General features: G+C 33.4%; 1 long non-coding RNA gene across 1 annotated transcript in view; it reads right to left on the reverse strand.

Moving 5' to 3' along the window:
- Positions 1–322: 322 nt before the first annotated feature.
- LOC126955946 (uncharacterized) overlaps positions 323–18,240 on the reverse strand; it is a 695,860-nt gene continuing 677,942 nt past the window's right edge. Inside the window, exons 3-4 of the long non-coding RNA XR_007726200.1 lie at positions 7,616–7,659; positions 323–703 (exon numbers count right to left, since the gene is read on the reverse strand). This is a non-coding gene — a long non-coding RNA (uncharacterized LOC126955946). The remainder of the gene's footprint in view (positions 704–7,615; positions 7,660–18,240) is intronic.

Here is an 18,240-nt window from a genome sequence, read left to right on the forward strand (position 1 = left end):
AGGTTGGTTAGCTACTATTTTGTTTTAATAAGAACCGAGCAGCTTATCTGTTTTCAGGTTAAATCACTCAGAGAAATGATTTAACACTTTAAAAACTATTTCAAAACTACTGCAAGAAATACTGCCAAAAGAGGCATGAAGCAGTTAAGAAGTTTTCATATACCAAGGATCTTCCTAGGTGCTGGAAATAGAGTAGATCAACAAGGACTTCATCTACCTGTAGCTTTTAATTAAGTGAAGGAAGCTGAAAATATACAAGTAAATAAGTAAATAAAAGTAAAGCTAAATAAAGTAATTGCTGATAGTTATAAGTACTACAGACAAAAAGAAAGGAGAGGAAACAAAAGAGTGTCGTAATAAAGAATTACTTTGAGTAGGGAAGTGGTCTGGGAAGTCTTCTAGAAGGAGTTCAAGATCTGAAGGAGATTCAATGGTGAACCAGGGTAAGAACTGCCCTGCAAGGAGAAGAGAAAATGCCAAGGTGCAAAGAAGCAAGAGTTCTGGGAGCAGGCAGATCAGTCAAAGGGCTATTGCCAAAACAAAGAGGGTGCTCACCTAAACTGGGATGCTGGCAATGAAGACAAAGCAAAATGGATACCTCTGGTTCTTTAGACAGAACTGACAGGATGCACTGATGAAGACGACATCCAAGTAAAGAGGTTGAGTTGGGCACGTAATCTCAAACTCAGGAGCTAGGTCAGGCCTGGCAATGTAACAAATAGACCATGTTTAGAAGCCATGAAATTGGACAAGGCATCTAGTGAGAGAGTTTGGCTCAAAAAAGAAGAGGCCCAGAAATAAGCACTGAGTTGCTCTACAATTTTGAGTAAAAGCAGAAGGGAAACTAGCATAAATAGATAAATAAAGCCATAGAAAACTTGTTTTCTGAGTCATTCATATATAGCATGTGTTCCTTTTTAATTAATGAACAGTGGATTTTATAATTTAGTACTATTTTCAAAACTTGAAATAGGTAATAGAGCATCTTATCATTAAGAGACTTTTAAAACTTCTAAAATACGTAGCTGTTATAAACTTTCCAGTTTGTATATGCCTTATACAACAGTATAGTTGTATAATGTATTGCATTGGTGTTATTTCGTGTCATGGACTTAAAATTATTTCCTGATTTTAATAATCAACAAGATATTTCTAAGAGTAAACTACAATTTATCTAACAATATTATGTGAGTAAAAATATTTTAAAGGCATTGTACTTTATCTTTTAAATTTTTATATTTTAAAAATATTAAATATTTCATAATTTATAGTAAATTTATTCATATCTATTATTTTAGCTTGTAATCATTTATTTTTAAGATCATTTTTATGTTATAAAAATGCAATTAACTACACAAGAATAAAAACAGAAAAGTAATCAACATTGCATGTGAAGAGGGGCATTGGCAAATAACTGTTGTAATAGTGTAGGGTTGTAAACATTACCAAAGAGCAAGGGGGAAAGCTAACACCTAGAATGAGAAAAGAGAAGTACAGTGCTCATAGCAGCTATCTAACATGTAGAAAAAGACTGTCGCAAGTACTGAAACTTCCATCACTAACAATTATCAACTCAGCAATCTTAGAATTGTTAAGAATATTAGAAGGGGAACAAATTACCTAAGAGTGCATACACATGGAACAAAACAAAACAGGGTACTAATTGTCCAGATATGCTTTCTTGAAATATATTCTATTTTGTGCTTGAAGGAAAATATTTTCATGTATAATGTGTATCACCCCAAAACCTAGTATCAGAAATACAGAAGACTGACTATTATAAAATCGAAATAGGAACACACGACAAAATTATTTTACATGATTCTATGGCTTGTTTTGATAAACAAATTTATTTTTACCGGAATAAAATTACTATCACTTTTTATTTAAATGTGCACTTCACACTCATAAGTTCAGTGTTAATAGAATAATTTTAGGTTATGTGATTGCTAGTTGGCCAATTTACTTTGCTAAGTTGAAAAAGGAAAAAAAAACACAACAAAACATGTTGATTTCACTATAGGACATTATGTCTGACAACATTCTTTCATAATAGAAATACACTGAAAAGAATATTGATGCTTTTTCAACAGAGCAAAAATGACTATTTTTCTTTTTCTTTCTTTTTTCCTTTTTGAGACAGAGTTTCGCTGCTGTTGCCTAGGCTGGAGTGCAATGGCATAATCTTGGCTCACTGCAACCTCTGCCTCCCAGGTTCAAGCGATTCTCCTGCCTCAGCCTCCCAAGTAGCTGGGATTACAGGTATGCACCACCACGCCTGGTTAATTTTGTATTTTCAGTAGAGATGGGATTTCACCATGTTGGTCAGGCTGGTCTCGAACTCCTGACCTCCTGGTGATCCGCCCACCTTGGCCTCCCAAAGTGCTGGGATCACAGGTGTGAGCCAGCACGCCCAGCCAAAAATGACTATTTTTCAAAGTGATCCTTCTTTTGCAGATATTATGAGTTCTCAAACATTTCTAACCGTGTACAACTGAAAAGGGAAGCTACAGACACTAGTTGCAGCTTCTCCCTGGAACATTGCTTTGTAAGCTTGAAGACAAATTGAAAGCCTGAAATTTACAGTTTTGTTTCTCATAGTTTTCAAATCACTTAGTGGGACTCAAAGTAAGAAAACCTCCCTGAGTAGCTAATGATACTAATGATAGAACCGTAGTGTAACGTGAAAAATGGCAGGATTGTTCGTGTTAACATTCCTAGTTCACTAAAATCTTATAAAACTTTGTTAATTTATTTTTAATGTAAATTCTAGAATTTTAGTGCTTGTATAATATTCAGTGTTATATATGTATGTGTGTATACTTTATATATATATACTTTTATATATATAATATTTTTTTTTTTAATGAATTTGAACCTCTCATCTAGTGCTTGGAGAAAAATGGAACAGTCAACTTTGTTTTAAAAAGTAAGTTCTAATGTGAAATATAATTCAGTATATTATAGTGTTTTGCAATAGAACCTAGAGAACTAACATATTTTAACACTGGTTTCGTAGGCAATATGATCTAAGTACCAATTATCAGTCTAATACATAAACATTAGAAATATAACCTGTTTGTATTTTGGAGATCCTTAGAACTTTCCAAGATTTTAGTGTTTATATGCATTAATTTTAAAAATTAGTAGATAGAGAAAAAGAGGTAAATAACTGAAAAAATAAGACAGATGAGGGAAATGCTGTAATACTTATTTAAGTGGGTTAGAAGAACAACAGAAAGTCAGCTCCAAGAACACAAACGTTTTTCCACCATATGGAAGACACAATTTCTCAACCATATGGAAGAGATAACAAGAGAAAAATGTTTAATGTATGTTGGGGAAAAAAAAGAGAAAGTTAGATTAAATGTTTAGGAAAATTCCTCTTATAAGACTACCCTAACTTACCAGCGTACATACAATTTCTTTGGAGCTATTTAAGAAATGTAGTCATCTCAAATTGGAACGTAAAAATGTGTGTAGATAAATCCTTTTCTTTCAATTCTTCTGTGTTATTGTTTTGATTGTTTCCTTTCAGATCCCAAAGCTATTACAAATCAATTATGAGAATTTAGTAATTTCTACTTCAGTGGTCATAGTTTTTACCTATTTTGATTAATGTCCATTAGTCATTATTCATCCTCTGTAAAATTAAACACACATAGAGAAGACAATGCTTCTTAAATGTTGTGGTAACTAACAAAACCTGATTCATATGTCAAGTTAACGTCGACAAGAAGGAATGTCAAAGGGGATTAGTTGACATAAGTGGTTCAAAATTGTAGCTTTTATTCTCTCATTGCTTTGATTTAGGAAAATATATCAACAATAAATTATTTGGGAATGAATGTATTACAAATCAAGCAATCAAAAGAAATGAGATCTGTAAGATTTAGAGTGAGAGTTTCTCAGGAGTGATGAATTTTTAAAATTATAGTTCCTCAATTTTAGGCTCAAATTGTGGGAAAAAAATCATGAAAAGGGAGAAATAATTTTCATCCTTAGAGTAAAAGGGAATTTGCACATGAGGCTACATATTTAGAACTCTCAAATGAATTAATAAATGCATTTTTTATTGTTTTGCAGGATCAAGAGGTATCTAGAAAATAAGGACGTGCACCTATCTATATTTTGCAATACAAAATTTTTGTTAGCAATATTTTTTTAAAGAAACAATATTGTAATTAAATATCCTTTATGCTGGCTATCAATTTTTACATATATTTTACTGGCAAAAGTATGTCTTTGGCACGGCTGAAAAGGAAAACACAAACCTGGGAAATTAATACTTTTGAAAATACCTTAAGGTTGGCTAACATAATTTGAAATCCCACCATTTAGCTTTAAGGGCTTGGAAGGAATCACAAAATTGAGTTTCTATGTCTCAGAACAACAATAATCAAATAACAAAACATTGCCATAAGTGTTACCTTTATTATTATTTATGTAGTTTGTCTACAAATCAATCTTCAACCTATTAGTCAATAATTATATTCAGATGTCTTATTTTTCCCCATTTTCAATAGCAGTAAAGATAATGAAAAATTTAATACATAAAAATGTTTAAGAATCACATAAGGAGTCATTTGAAGACTTATTTTTGACAATATTAATACATTTGTCTTCTTCAAAAAGAGAAACGCATAACATGAAGCACTGAGGAAAATAAATAAGAACACAGAGAACAATGACAAGTCTAACAGTAAAATGAAATGTACTTGGAAGGTTTCCCTCCACTGGAGAAAACTGCTTACACAATAATTTATCAATTACGATGAGAATTAGTTACAAGTTTCTCTTAGCTGATACCTCACCTAAAATATATGAATTTCATTTAATCTACTTAAAGAGGGCATTTTTATTTGAAAAGCTATACACATTAACAACACAGAGTAAAGTTCAAGTAATATTATTCCAAATTTCTGATAATTCAAAATTGTATTGGGGTTTCATCTAAATAAATCTTAGTGTGTTATATTGGAATTTGGGTATAACCATAATCAGTCAAATTATCTCTGAATTTGATAATGTATTTCATCAAGTGTAAATTCTTTAAGTTGTTTTTCAAATTTATTCATTAATTAGCAACCTTCAAGAAATATTAGAGTATTAAACGTATTTCTACAAAACACCTAGTAGGTATTTTGCCCATAACAAAAGGCAAATTGGAATTAAGTTCTTAGGGACATATGAAAACAATTTTATAATACTTACATACAATTTGTACAGTATTATAACTGCATATTTCTTAAAATTCTGCTTTCCAGTAATTCACCTTGATTTAATAAAACTAATACCAAACTGTGCTGGAAGGCTTTCTAAGAATGGTATCACTGTAGATTTATTCATTTCATCCCTTTAATGTAAATATCACTTAAATATAAATTGTATTAAATTGGGCATTTGTTTAACAAAAATATAACTGAAATATCCTCGAGTCAGTAGAAGTAGAATTTATCGCATGACAACAATCCAGAGAGTGGGACCAGAACATTAAAAAGAACAGGCAACCAAGGCAGACCCTCACTGCTACCAGCTCACCTTCTAAAGATGATTTGGCACATTTCTCAACCTGTGTCCCTACGGAGTCAGTCTAGAAGGCTGTAAAATATTATGTCTTTTATACAGCGTGCAGCTAACTGGTTCAGAAATGAAGTAAAGACAAAGTAATAAAAGTAGAATGCTTGTATTTAAAAGGCAGTTCTTAGTAATGCTTCCCTTTGGCAATTTTTAGGTTTTTACTTTAAATTTAGCAGTTAAGTGTATAAAGACATAATTTTGTGTATAGTATGTAGCACACAAGAGCTTTCTTTGCAGTCGAGTCTCCTTAGAGAATTTACAGAATTTTCTTCAGTCAATTGCAATTCTTATGTTCCACATGGTTACAACATTTTTATTTCATTAACACCTAATTTACAAGCACAAACCATTCTAAATGTATCAGAACAGATGTAGGAAATAATTATAATTTAGATTGAAATTTTCATCTCCTAGTCACATATTTTTAACCCATCTATCTTAAGAAAAAAAAATCAAGAGGATTCGAAAAAGATTAAAGAGTTCTCCAATTTAAATAAAGAGGTACCAAAATTTAAGTTATTATTTTCTTTCAATTTACCTGTTACTGCACAGATGTACCGTACCTGCTGTATTGAGCTGTATAGTTAATAATGGGACATGTACTGCATTGATATAACAATCTGCACCAATTTGAATACAGTTTTCCATGGAGTCTCCCTTTATAGCCCTTGGACATTTAGTTTAATGCTTTGAGAGCTCTTTAAAATGTCTATTCTATGTTCTAGAGAGAAATCAATCATTTTACTTGGTTGACTTGACATTTAATTTGCTACGAATAAAAATAAATACAAAAATAATCTACCATTATACAAATACTAAAATAACTTTATGTTTGCTATCATTTACCAAATCCAGTCCACTTGGTCAGAATAATAACAAAGCCTCACCTCCTACCCGTGAACAGGCTTCGTTGCTTAGCTGAATGGAATAACCCACTTGTTCTGGCCTTAAATAGACACACACCCTATGATTTAGATGTGCTAAACTGATCCTCACTCAGCATTAACTTTCAGCTCCATGTAGTCAGCATGTCCCATCATTTGTTCCCATTGGTCTTATAAACAAATCTGAATGACAGGAGTATATTTTCAGGCATAAAATCTAATAAAGATGTTTGCCTGAGACTGTCTTCTGCCTCATTTTCAATCCATCTATCCACATTTTGATTTCCGGTAGCTTATATTAACTCCACTTCCTACTCATATTCTTGACTTACTAAGTAACTGGTAAATTAAGGCCATTGAAATGCCACTTTGCATGCTTGTCTTCCTATTGTCTGCATGGGCTTTGATAGAATTATCCTTATGAGATATTGAATATTAAGCACATAAAATTTACAGTATTTTGCAATAAAAATTAATCTTTGATTTTTCTTCATTAGTGTATTAGTTTATTTTCATACTGCTGCCCCAGACTGGGTAATTTATAAAGGAAAGAGATTTAATTGACTCACAGTTCAGCATGGCTAGGGAGGCCTCAGGAAACTTACAATCATGGCGGAAGGCAAAGGGGAAGCAACGTACCTTCTTCACAAGGCGGCAGGAATGAGAGTGAACGCAGGAGGAACTACTAAACACTTATAAAAGCAGCAGATCTCGTGAACACTCACTCACTATCGGGAGAACAACATGGGGAACCTGCCCCCATGATTCAATTACCTCCACCTGGTCTCTCCCTTGACACGTGGCGATTATGGGAATTACAATTCAACATGAGATTTAGGTGGGGACACAAAGCCTAATCATATCAATTAGCATATACACATTAGGTATCTGAAAATGGTGCAGATGAAGAAAAAAACAAACTTTCAGTTATTCAGAAGCTTAGTATTTTATAATTTCAGGTGACGCCAAAGAAATTTTTGAAGAGGGGATATATCTAATTGTCTTAGAAAAGCTCATCTCAGTGATAATGGGATTGTTTCCTCATAATTTGAATTCTGAATAGGTCAACTTTCTCAGAAGAGGCCCTTTTATTGTGCTTTGTATAGCTAGCTCTAAACAAATGGAAACAGAAAAGATGAAAACGTCCTTACCTTAAGGGAAATTACTGCAGGTCTTACCCCCAGACTTCATATATCTGTGACATAAAAAGAAAGACATCCAAAAATTATTTACGTAATTTAAAATACCATTTTCTTCAAGTAAGCAAAAATTGAGACATTGCACTCTCCACAATCGGGGTGAATTTCTAGTGGAGCAAACAGTAGGAAGAGATCATCACAGAGATGTTTCAGTGAATAAGAATAAATAAAGGATAACTGGAAGATAATAATTAGGGTACTCATGAGACAAAAACACGCAACAGAAACTGAGCCTATGAGTTTCAGATTGTGGTAGAGCAGACTTTACAGTACAAAGTAATTTTTCTTACCATTAAGATCAACTTGAATTTCCATATATTCATATCATATAATGCATTCAGCATCGTTTCATTATTTTAAATTATATTTTTAGATACGTTATAATGCTAATATGAAAAATGTAAGATATTCTGTAGCACTCAGCTACTTAGATTCAGTTGATTATCATATAGTAGTAAAACAATATAATGATTACATACAATTTTGTGGTTCACAAATCATTTTTATGATTTGATTCTTATAAAAATCTAGTGAGAGGTATGAGCACTTAAGAAACAGTCTGGCAAAAAAAAAAAAAAAAAAAAAAAAAAAAGACAGCAATCCCTGAGAGAAACAAATAAGGTAAGCGCTAAGACTATCTCAGCTGGAGAAAGTTACTAGGGTGTGGGGCAGGGAGAGAAAATTCAGTCAGATGCAGTGGTCTCCCTGAGTTGAGCAGACGGAGTTGGAAATTTGAGGAAGGCCAGATGCCTAGAATTTGCAGGGCATACTACCAGAGAGAGAAGGGAGACGTGCAAAGCCAGAACTCCAGAAATCTTCAGAAGGTCCCCTTTCAGTACACAGCTGATTATTAATCATGCATGCCTGTGAAGAAATTACCCATCTCCAGAAAAAGAAACACCTGAAAGAACAGTAGCTGATGTTTAAGCATGATTGAGATAAGTGTCTGTTCCCACCAACCAGGATAGAAAACCTCATAGTTCAAGGATTGTAAGTTAGAATGCAAAGAAGGATTTTGTCTCACTAGGAAAGAAAATTAGTGCTTAAAAGCAAGACCTGAGAGAATCAAGTTGTTTCCAACTAACTTAGCCATGTCCTGAAAAAAGCTCAGGAATTTTCATAGAGATATAAAAATATCCAATAACCAACAAATTTGTCAAGATCTTGACCAAATCTGAGTGATGAAATGTGTTCAAAAGTACTTCCATTTAATTATGAAGAAAGCAAAAGCAAAAAAGATAGAAGTGAGTCCCACTTCTATTTTGTAATTCTCCAATATCCTACTGATTTGTAAAATACCAAGACACTAAGAAACCTAGTCTTTTAAGAAAAAAAATGACTATTATATCACTGTTTGGAAAAATATATAATGTTTTTACCTAGTGCTAGTATTTTTTCTTCTTTGAATTTTGTTTTTGTGGTTTAAATGGTGCAAAGAAGTTACCATACAGTGTATAATTTTATATTTTACAAACCATTTAAGAACATATTAACTTTTATAAAATATTAGAAACTTCTCTTCCTGTATTAACATGTGATACATGGTGCTGGCATTGTCAATTAAAGTAGTGAGGAAGGGATGGCCAAGAAAAAACAAAACAAAAACAAAAACAAAAACAAAACCACACACTTAAGGACTTAAAATTTGCAGGGACTTTTACTAGGCATTATAAATTTATTATTTACATAATTCTTGCAGCTTTCCAATCTATGGTACCAGGGTTCAAGGGATTCACCACAAATGGCTTTTAGTTGGTTTTGTGATTAATACTGCAGATTAATAATTGTTACTGTCCTGTTCTCTGTGGTTCAGGTTCAGGCACTCTATTTTTTTTTTTTTTTTTTTGCACTAGATCAAATAACTGTGTTCCTATTACACAGAGCATAGTACAATGCTGGTAAATAATCCATGAGTCAAAAAAACAGACAAACGGGAAATTAGAAAATATTTTGAATGAAAGAAAAATAAAACCATAATATATCAAAATTTGTGTGATGCAGCCAAAGCATCTCTTAGAATAACACTCATAACATTAAATGCTTGCAGAAAATAAGAGAGGTTTCAAATCAATTATGCTTTCACCTTAAGAAATAAAAACAAAACAAAACAAAACAAAACAGAAATAGAAATAGAAAGCTAATCTCAAACAGCCAAAAGGGAACAATAAAGATAAGTACAGAAATTTATAAAGCTGAAAACCAGAAAAGCCACAGAGGAAAATCAATGAAACCAAAGCTATTTCTTTAAAAAGATCAATTCAATTAATATACCTCGAATCAGATAGAACAGAAAGATATTTTCACATAAATGGTTCCTTGATTTTCAATAGATGCCCAAGCTATTCAATAAAGAAATAATAAGATTTTTTAAAGTTTTATTTTATTTGTAATTGACACACACATATTCAATACATGTATATATTATGTAATCATCAAATCAGGATATTTATCATATCAATTGCCTCAAACATCTATATTTTCTTTGTAGTGAGAGGAATTCAAAATCCTCTCTTCTAGTTATCTTGAAATATATGATACAATATGGTTAACTGTAGTCACCTTACTGTACAGTAGAATACCAGACCTTATTCCTCCTGTGTAACTATTATTTTCTACTGTTGACCTATCTCTCCCTATTCCTTATTCGACAATCTCCCCTCCACTCCCCCAGCTTCTTCTAACCACTATTGACTCTGTACTTCTGTGAGATCAGCTTCTCTAGTTACCAGAAATGAGTGAGATCATATGATACTCATCCTTCTGTGCCTAGCTTATTTCACATTTGTAAAGAAATTGAAAGTATTATCAATAGGCCGGGCGCGGTGGCTCACGCCTGTAATCCCAGCACTTTGGGAGGCCGAGGCGGGCGGATCACAAGGTCAGGAGATCGAGACCACGGTGAAACCCCGTCTCTACTAAAAATACAAAAATTTAGCCGGGCGCGGTTGTGGGCGCCTGTAGTCCCAGCTACTCGGGAGGCTGAGGCAGGAGAATGGCGTGAACCCGGGAGGCGGAGCTTGCAGTGAGCCGAGATCGCGCCACTGCACTCCAGCCTGGGCGACAGAGCGAGACTCCGTCTCAAAAAAAAAAAAAAAAAAAAGAAAGTATTATCAAAAAAACCTTAATGCATACCTCACATCACATACAAAAATTAACTCAAACTATAGAACTTAAAATAAAACTTAAAAGGGCAAATGTCTAAAAGAAAATATATGAGATAATTTTTTTGACCTTGGGTTAAGTGAAGATTTCTTAGGCACTACTCCACAAGTACTATCTCTGAAAGTGGCACAGTTAGAGGGGCTGAAAACAGATCAGTGGTTTCCAGGGTAAGTGTTGGAGGAAGGGTTTTACTACAAAGAATTGTTTCATATGATTTTGTTGGTGGTTACGAACCACATGCATTTGTCAACATCGTAAGATTGTACATTAAATGTAATGGATTTTGATGAGTGTAAATTTTAGCTTAAAAGAACATTTTTTTAAAAAAAATCTGTATAATAATACCAAATAATTAAAACTTATTACTAAAAATATACTATTTATATTATATATAAGTGTCATATATATGTGTCATATATATATACTATACATATATATATATACTTATATATACTATATATGTGTCAAATATATGAAATACTAGGAATAAATTATAAAATAAGGAAGATACTTACCCAAGGAAAATAAAAAACAAATCTCCACAAAGACTGAAATAAAAGTGTTCACAGAAACTTTATTCATAGTTGTCCAAATCTGGTAAATAACCCAATGCACTAAAAGTATAAAACAACATACCTTGAAACAGACTCATACATGTATAGACCCTTCACTATGACAAAGTAACACAGCCGAGCAGTGGAGATAAAGATGTTTTCAATCAATAGTGCAAGGACAAGTGGTTATCTGAAAGAGGAAAGGAAGAAAAAACCATCTGGCCCCTACTGTATACAAAAGTAAATTCCAGATTAATTAAGTACTAAAATGTGAAAATGTTTTTCTAAATGATAACAGGAAAATATTTTCATCATCTCAAGGTAGTCGAACCTCTAAAACAGGACCCCAAAAGCACTAACCCAAGAAAGTATAATAAAAGTTACTACAGGAAAATAAAGAACACCCATTCACCAAAAGATACTATTAAAAATGTAGAAAGTAAGCTGCATTGTGGGAAAAGATATTTGCAACACATACGTCATGGCAAATTTTATGTGTCAGCCTGACTGGGCTAAGGGATGCCTTGATTGCTGGTAACATTATTTCTGGGTATGTCTGATGGTGTTTCCAGAAGAGATTAATGTTTGATTCAGTAGATGTAGTAAAAAAGTCCAGCCTTACAGATGAGAGAGGGCATCATTCAATCCCTTCAGAGCCCTGATAGGGGAAAAAATAAAGGCTAGAGAAAAACAAATTCTCTCTTTTTAAACTGGGGCATAAATCTTCTGCTCTCAGACATAAGAGATCTCAGTTGTTAGGCTTTCAACCCCTCAAGGACAAAATTACATCACGAGCTTTCCTGGTTCTCCAGCTTGCAGATGGCATATTCTGCATACTTCCAGCCTCTACGATTGTGTCAGACAATTTTCATAATAAATCTCCTCTAATATATCTTTATTTACCCTATTGATTCTAATTCTCTGGAGAATCCTAACTAACGCAACATATAATTTCTAATGGCTAATATCCAGAATGTACAACTAACACCTACACATCCATAAGAAAATGAACTACTTCCCCTTCACAAATGGCCAAGAGAATTATTAACAGGGGATAATATCCAGATGGGCAATAAACATGCAAAAACTGATTAAACATTGTGAACAATCAGAGGTATGCAAGGTAAAACACTACTATTATTAATACTATAACACACAGAAATTTTTCTCACTATAACATCCCAGAATGACCAAAATTTAAAAGACAATTATGCCAACAATCTGAAACAAAAGAATCCTTGATATAGTGGTGGAGAGACTAAAAACTGGTACAGCCATTTTGGAAAATAGGTTGATATCAGTTATAAAGTTTGAAGATGATAGACATATCATCAGATTCAGAAGCTTCACTCCTGCTGAACAGCAATGTTGGCATATCTATATCAAGAAATATTTACAAAAATGTGTAAGTGCTCAAAACTGGAAAAAAGTAAATGTCTATCAATAGGATACTGTTAACACACATTTTAAAATTCTTTAAAGTATACAAATTTTTAAAAATCATTCAAAATAACACCACACAACAAATCAAACGGAACAAACCAGAGCTACACACATAAATCATAGTTGAATTGCACAAACATAATTGTGAGCAAAACAAAGTAGATACAATTAAAGATCCTATGCTTTCATTTACATAGTGTAAAAAATAGAGGAAGAACTAACTTATCGTATGTATGGATGCAAATTTACTTGGTATAATACAAAGAAAAGTAAGAAAATAATTACCATCAATGTCAAAATATCAGTTACTGTTGATTGAGAAAAAACAGGTTATGATCAGGAGGGAGCATGAAGAGAAATTCTGGGGTGTTAGCAACGATCATGTTTATTAACTTCATTGGGAGTTACAAAGGGCCCACTTTGTCATAACTTATTGAGTTGCACATTTTTACTAATTGTCCTTTTTTGTGTTTCACAATAAAAAGCTTAGAAGCGAACCATGAATAAATGAATGAATGAATGGTTAAATGATGCTCCACTATTTCCTGAAATGTTTAACATGCTAAAAAGAAACTCAGAATCAATCATGGACAGTCAGGAGCAGATATGGGGCGTATAATATGGGGCTTGATTATTAATAATTGAGACATGCATGGTAAAAAAGTACTAAAAGTGAAAGCAATCCAAATCAATCTCCACATTGGACTATCAAATTCTGCCAGTGTCACCATAGCTTGCTTCCAATTCCAACTTGAAGTATATGATCCATATATTGTTGAAGCAGAAAAATGATATATTTCAGAATCTGTGAGATCAAGATTTAAGTACTAGCCTTTCCTGTTATTATCTGTATGGCTGCAAGCAAATAACCTAATTGACTTCCACTACTAGTTTTGCATCTGGTAAATGAAGACGGATACTATAATCTTACTCTTAGAATTAGATGGAATGACATATATAGAAATGATCCTAGAGTATAATTTTTTAATGTTGACTTTTTTCCCTCTGGATGGAAACCCTACATACAATTAGCTCTTTCCAACATCAATTGCCTTTTTGTAATATTTTTGAGAAAAAGAAAAGAAGTTCTGCCATCCAGGAGCTGATGGAGACACTGTTGGCTAGGCTGGGTTGCCTCTTGTTCAAACATCAGGCAAGGCACTCTGTGACCATGATGAATCAAGAGAAATAACCAACAAAACAACCAACTAACAAAAACTCCAGAAATGCATATCTGAATTCAGACAAAAAGTAGAATACTGTTCAAACAACAAAAAAGACCTAACATCACCCTAACCTTGCTGATATTAGTGATTACTGCTTCTGTGCTGATTTAAGCTTCAGGATTTCTTCATGCTTCCTGCTTTCTAAATAAGAATTATTAGGATACCCAAATCATAAAACTGTCTCCACATCCTTGAACCTTTCCTCAAGTCACGCAATACATGCTTCTATCCTCTCCTGAGACTTTTCTAACACCTTTAAAAAAAAAAAAAAAAAAAAAAAAAAAAAAGAACTCCACTATTCCCCACTATGTGCCGTCTTCCTCTGCAACAAGTCAATAGACCCAACTTTGACTTCAGATGTGCTCTTGGTTGGCTTTGGCTTGGGAGCACTGGCATCGCTCACATTTGGACTCTCTTTTGGAATCCATCTGTCACGCTCTTACATGTGAGATCTGTTTTCCCTCATGTGTAAACTATTTTGGCAACCTAATTGGGCTTTCTACCCTTGCCTTTCCTACCTCCAACCATATTAAAGACTGCTGAATATGTATTAATCCAAAAAACTCTTCCTAAAAAAATACTATTTATCAGACATCTAACTTTACACATCCATTTTAATATTTAGTGAGTGAAAGACTGTCAGAAGCTGTTATCTCAAGAGACAAGATACATCCTTTGTGCTGGTGAAGCAATTGTAAGCTGTGATATATCTGGGTGTTCACAGATAAGGTGCCAAACGCAAACCTATAAGTGGAAAAGCAATTTTCTTTTATGCCTCATATCACCGTGTGTCAAAATTCTCTAATTCCTTTGTTTTGTTGTAAATGAAGAAAGGTTAGATTGTGAGTAAAAACACTGTTTTGATAGCTTGAATCTCTGGAATAACCCCCATAGGAATTAACAGAAAGCAGATCTCGTCAGAGCAATGTTTAGAAAATAGAAGTTTGTACTTTGTCATTCTATTTCACATTTTCAACTAGACCTGCAATGAGAAAACTAGCTTCCTAGCTTCCTTTTTTGTTTAATTCAATAGATATTTTTCATTTGTGCTTTTTAAAAAGTATTTTTAAAATTGTATTTTGCATAATGTGACACATAAATTGCACACTGTGGGAAGAATTGTCTGCCTCCCTGAATGAAACCGTTTTAATCTCAAGAGTTTTATTATCTGTTAAAATCTATTTAAATATAGGCATTCAATTTTACATTACTTGACATTTATGAGGAAGCTATTTTACAGCAGCAGGTTTCTGAATAGACAAGATCACAACAAATATTCATGATTATATGACATGCTAGATTGAAAAATATGGGGAACAAATGATCTAAATGCTCTGGGCAGTTCACATATATGAATATATCTAATAAAACTGTGGATCAGAGGTCTGCTAATACCTTATACTTGTTTGAAAACCACAAATATGACATATATAAGAATAGCCTATTTTATTTACCATATTGCAATATTAATAGAAGCTATTCTGTTTTGAATATTAGCTGAATTATTTAATATTAAAACTGGGGAACAGAGTCATCCATTTACAAAGTAAAATTTTCAGTTAGTATTTAAGGCTGTACTTTATAAAGAAAATAACAGCAATTTAGCCAGTTGAACTGGCTTGAAAGAGTGAATCCTATCTTTAACTGTGTACTATGACACGTACGTGGACTAGAAAGTATCTCAGCTTTTTCTTCAATGATAGAGAAAGTCAATCCTGGGCACAGTTTTAGATTTGGAAAGATGTGACTGCCAGCCTCAATTAGGGTTAAAAGAAACTAGGAAAATGAGCTTCTACAATTAAGATTTTCTACAAGTGACCTCATGGGTCTGATGTATGACAATTCAAACTGGGATTTTTATGAACAAGCAAAGAAACAAATCACCACAAGATTTTAAATTACACAGAAGAATCTGCATGAAACTTCTATCCATCAAATGGCCACTGAAAAATGAGGTAATTACCTAAAATAATTTGCATGTTAAGAGCTAATACAATATTACAAAGTAAAGTCCAGTTGTGAAAGCAATGCATAATTTCCTGATTAATGTCTCATGCACAATATTTCTCCATGCTCTGTCAGAGCCCAAATAACAATATGGCCAATCAATCAAATTTTAAAAAAAGATAATTCAGATACGAAATGAGTTCAGCTCTAATAAATCATGATTTGAACTCAGTGAATTTTAGAGTTATGACAACTAATCACAGTATATTGTGTTTTTAAGCCAATACATTTAGATTTTAATTGGTACAATTATAGATTTTCAGTGATTCAAGATTAGTGTGTGAAGGCAAAAAAAATCAATTTTTAGTTTGTAAAATGTCATCTATTAAGTTATTGAAGAAAACCTCATATTAAAATATCAAGTCTGTAACACACAGCGCTGCCAAAAGTTACAATTTGAGCGATATTTAGGCAGGAAGTCTAAGAATGCCAGTGGAGTAATATGGCCAAATTTCCTACAGCGAGATTATGAAACATTTTCCTTCTCAGTGGAAAGTGGAAACATTTTTTCTACAAGTAGGATTAATCTCCTCTGTCAGCGGAAGGCAGGTGTGGAGATAAAGGAGAAGCAGATGGACAGAGCCTGTTAATGGATACCAGGTCTCTAACAATGGAGCTGTGATCCGAGTCACTTATTAACAAATTCAGGATTGATGTTTTAACGCTCTTCTGCCATACTGTCCTTGTGTAATGGGAGACTCTCTTTAAAATATTAAGATTATTTGTGGACTGTATTAAGAGGTGGGAGTTTTCTCTTTGTTGGTGGGAAAGGAAATGGGGAGCAAAGGGAAGTTTCCTTAAAGTGAAGGTGCTCTCTGTTGTTTTTAGGGGTGGGGGAATGAGGAAAAGAAGCCCAAGAAAATGGATTCATGGTTATTTTGACCCAGTTAGAACTTCAACTCTTCTTTCGCTTCTTATGAGGACTTCATTTGACTAGTGAAGAAAGCAAGTTTTGAGGTCAGCTGAGCTGTTCAATCTGGGCCCTACTGTTTACTGATTATGATCTTGGGAAAGTTACTTAACCTCTTTCATGACTGTTCCTCAACTTGAAAATCAGAGATAAGAACATAACACACCCTAATAGATCATAACACTACTGACCATGACCAATTTAAGTGATGTATTGTTACTATACTAGTGACTAGTGCTTAGCTTAGTGCTGAACAGACAACACAGAATTTATCAATATTGTTATTAAATCATTTATTTAAACTCTTCTGCCCGTTTTCTCATATCTAAAATGAAGATAATCTTATATATTTGATATATTTGTTGTGAGAATTAAATGGATTAAGAGAGCTATATTTCTTTATTTTACTTTATTATTTTTTTTTTCCTGTTTTTGAGACAGACTCTCACTCTGTCACCCAGGCTGGAGCAACCTCAGCTCACTGTACACCTCCACCTCCCGGGTTCAGTTGATTCTCCTGCCTCAGCCTCCCGAGTATCTGGGATTACACGTACCTGCCACCACGCCCAGATAACTTTTGTATTTTTAGTAAAGATAGGGTTTCACCACGTTGTCCAGGCTGGTCTCGAAACTCCTGACCTTGGGTGATCCGCCCACCTTGGTTTCCCAAAGTGCTGGAATTACAGGCGTGAGCCACTGCGCCCGGCTACAGCTACATTTCTTAAAACAGTGCCTAATACATAATAAGTACTCAACATTTTAATACATTAATCATTGGTAGCCACATGCCATCATCCAAATTCAAATTGAAATTCACATTAAATAAAATTCAAAATGCCATATGGGCCACGTTTCAAGAACTCAGTTGCCACAGGTGGCTAGTGCCTCTTGCATTGGCAACACAGATTAGGATATTTCTGTCATCTCAGAAAATGTTATAGGACAATGATAATAGATCTGGCCTTAAAGAAAGAGTTGAAAGAAAAAGCAGCCATTCATTCATATTGTTAGCTGTGGAGTGGGTGGAGAGGATGAGGCAAAGAATAGACAGTATGCAGTAGATGACTGAACTTGTAATGTACATAGCTTTACATTGTTTCAGGGTTTTTTTAAGGCAGTTTTTTTTTTTAACATTTACATATACTTTTAAAGATATATTTTAATTTATAAAATAAAATTATTAGCATTTTAACTTTAGATCATATTGTCTCTGGTTAACAAGAAAGTAATTATTCAAACTACCAATTCAATTAGCAGTGTTTGAGGGTATAACTC

The sequence above is a fragment of the Macaca thibetana genome, chromosome 6, assembly GCF_024542745.1.
Source record: "Macaca thibetana thibetana isolate TM-01 chromosome 6, ASM2454274v1, whole genome shotgun sequence".
Taxonomy (NCBI): domain Eukaryota; kingdom Metazoa; phylum Chordata; class Mammalia; order Primates; family Cercopithecidae; genus Macaca; species Macaca thibetana.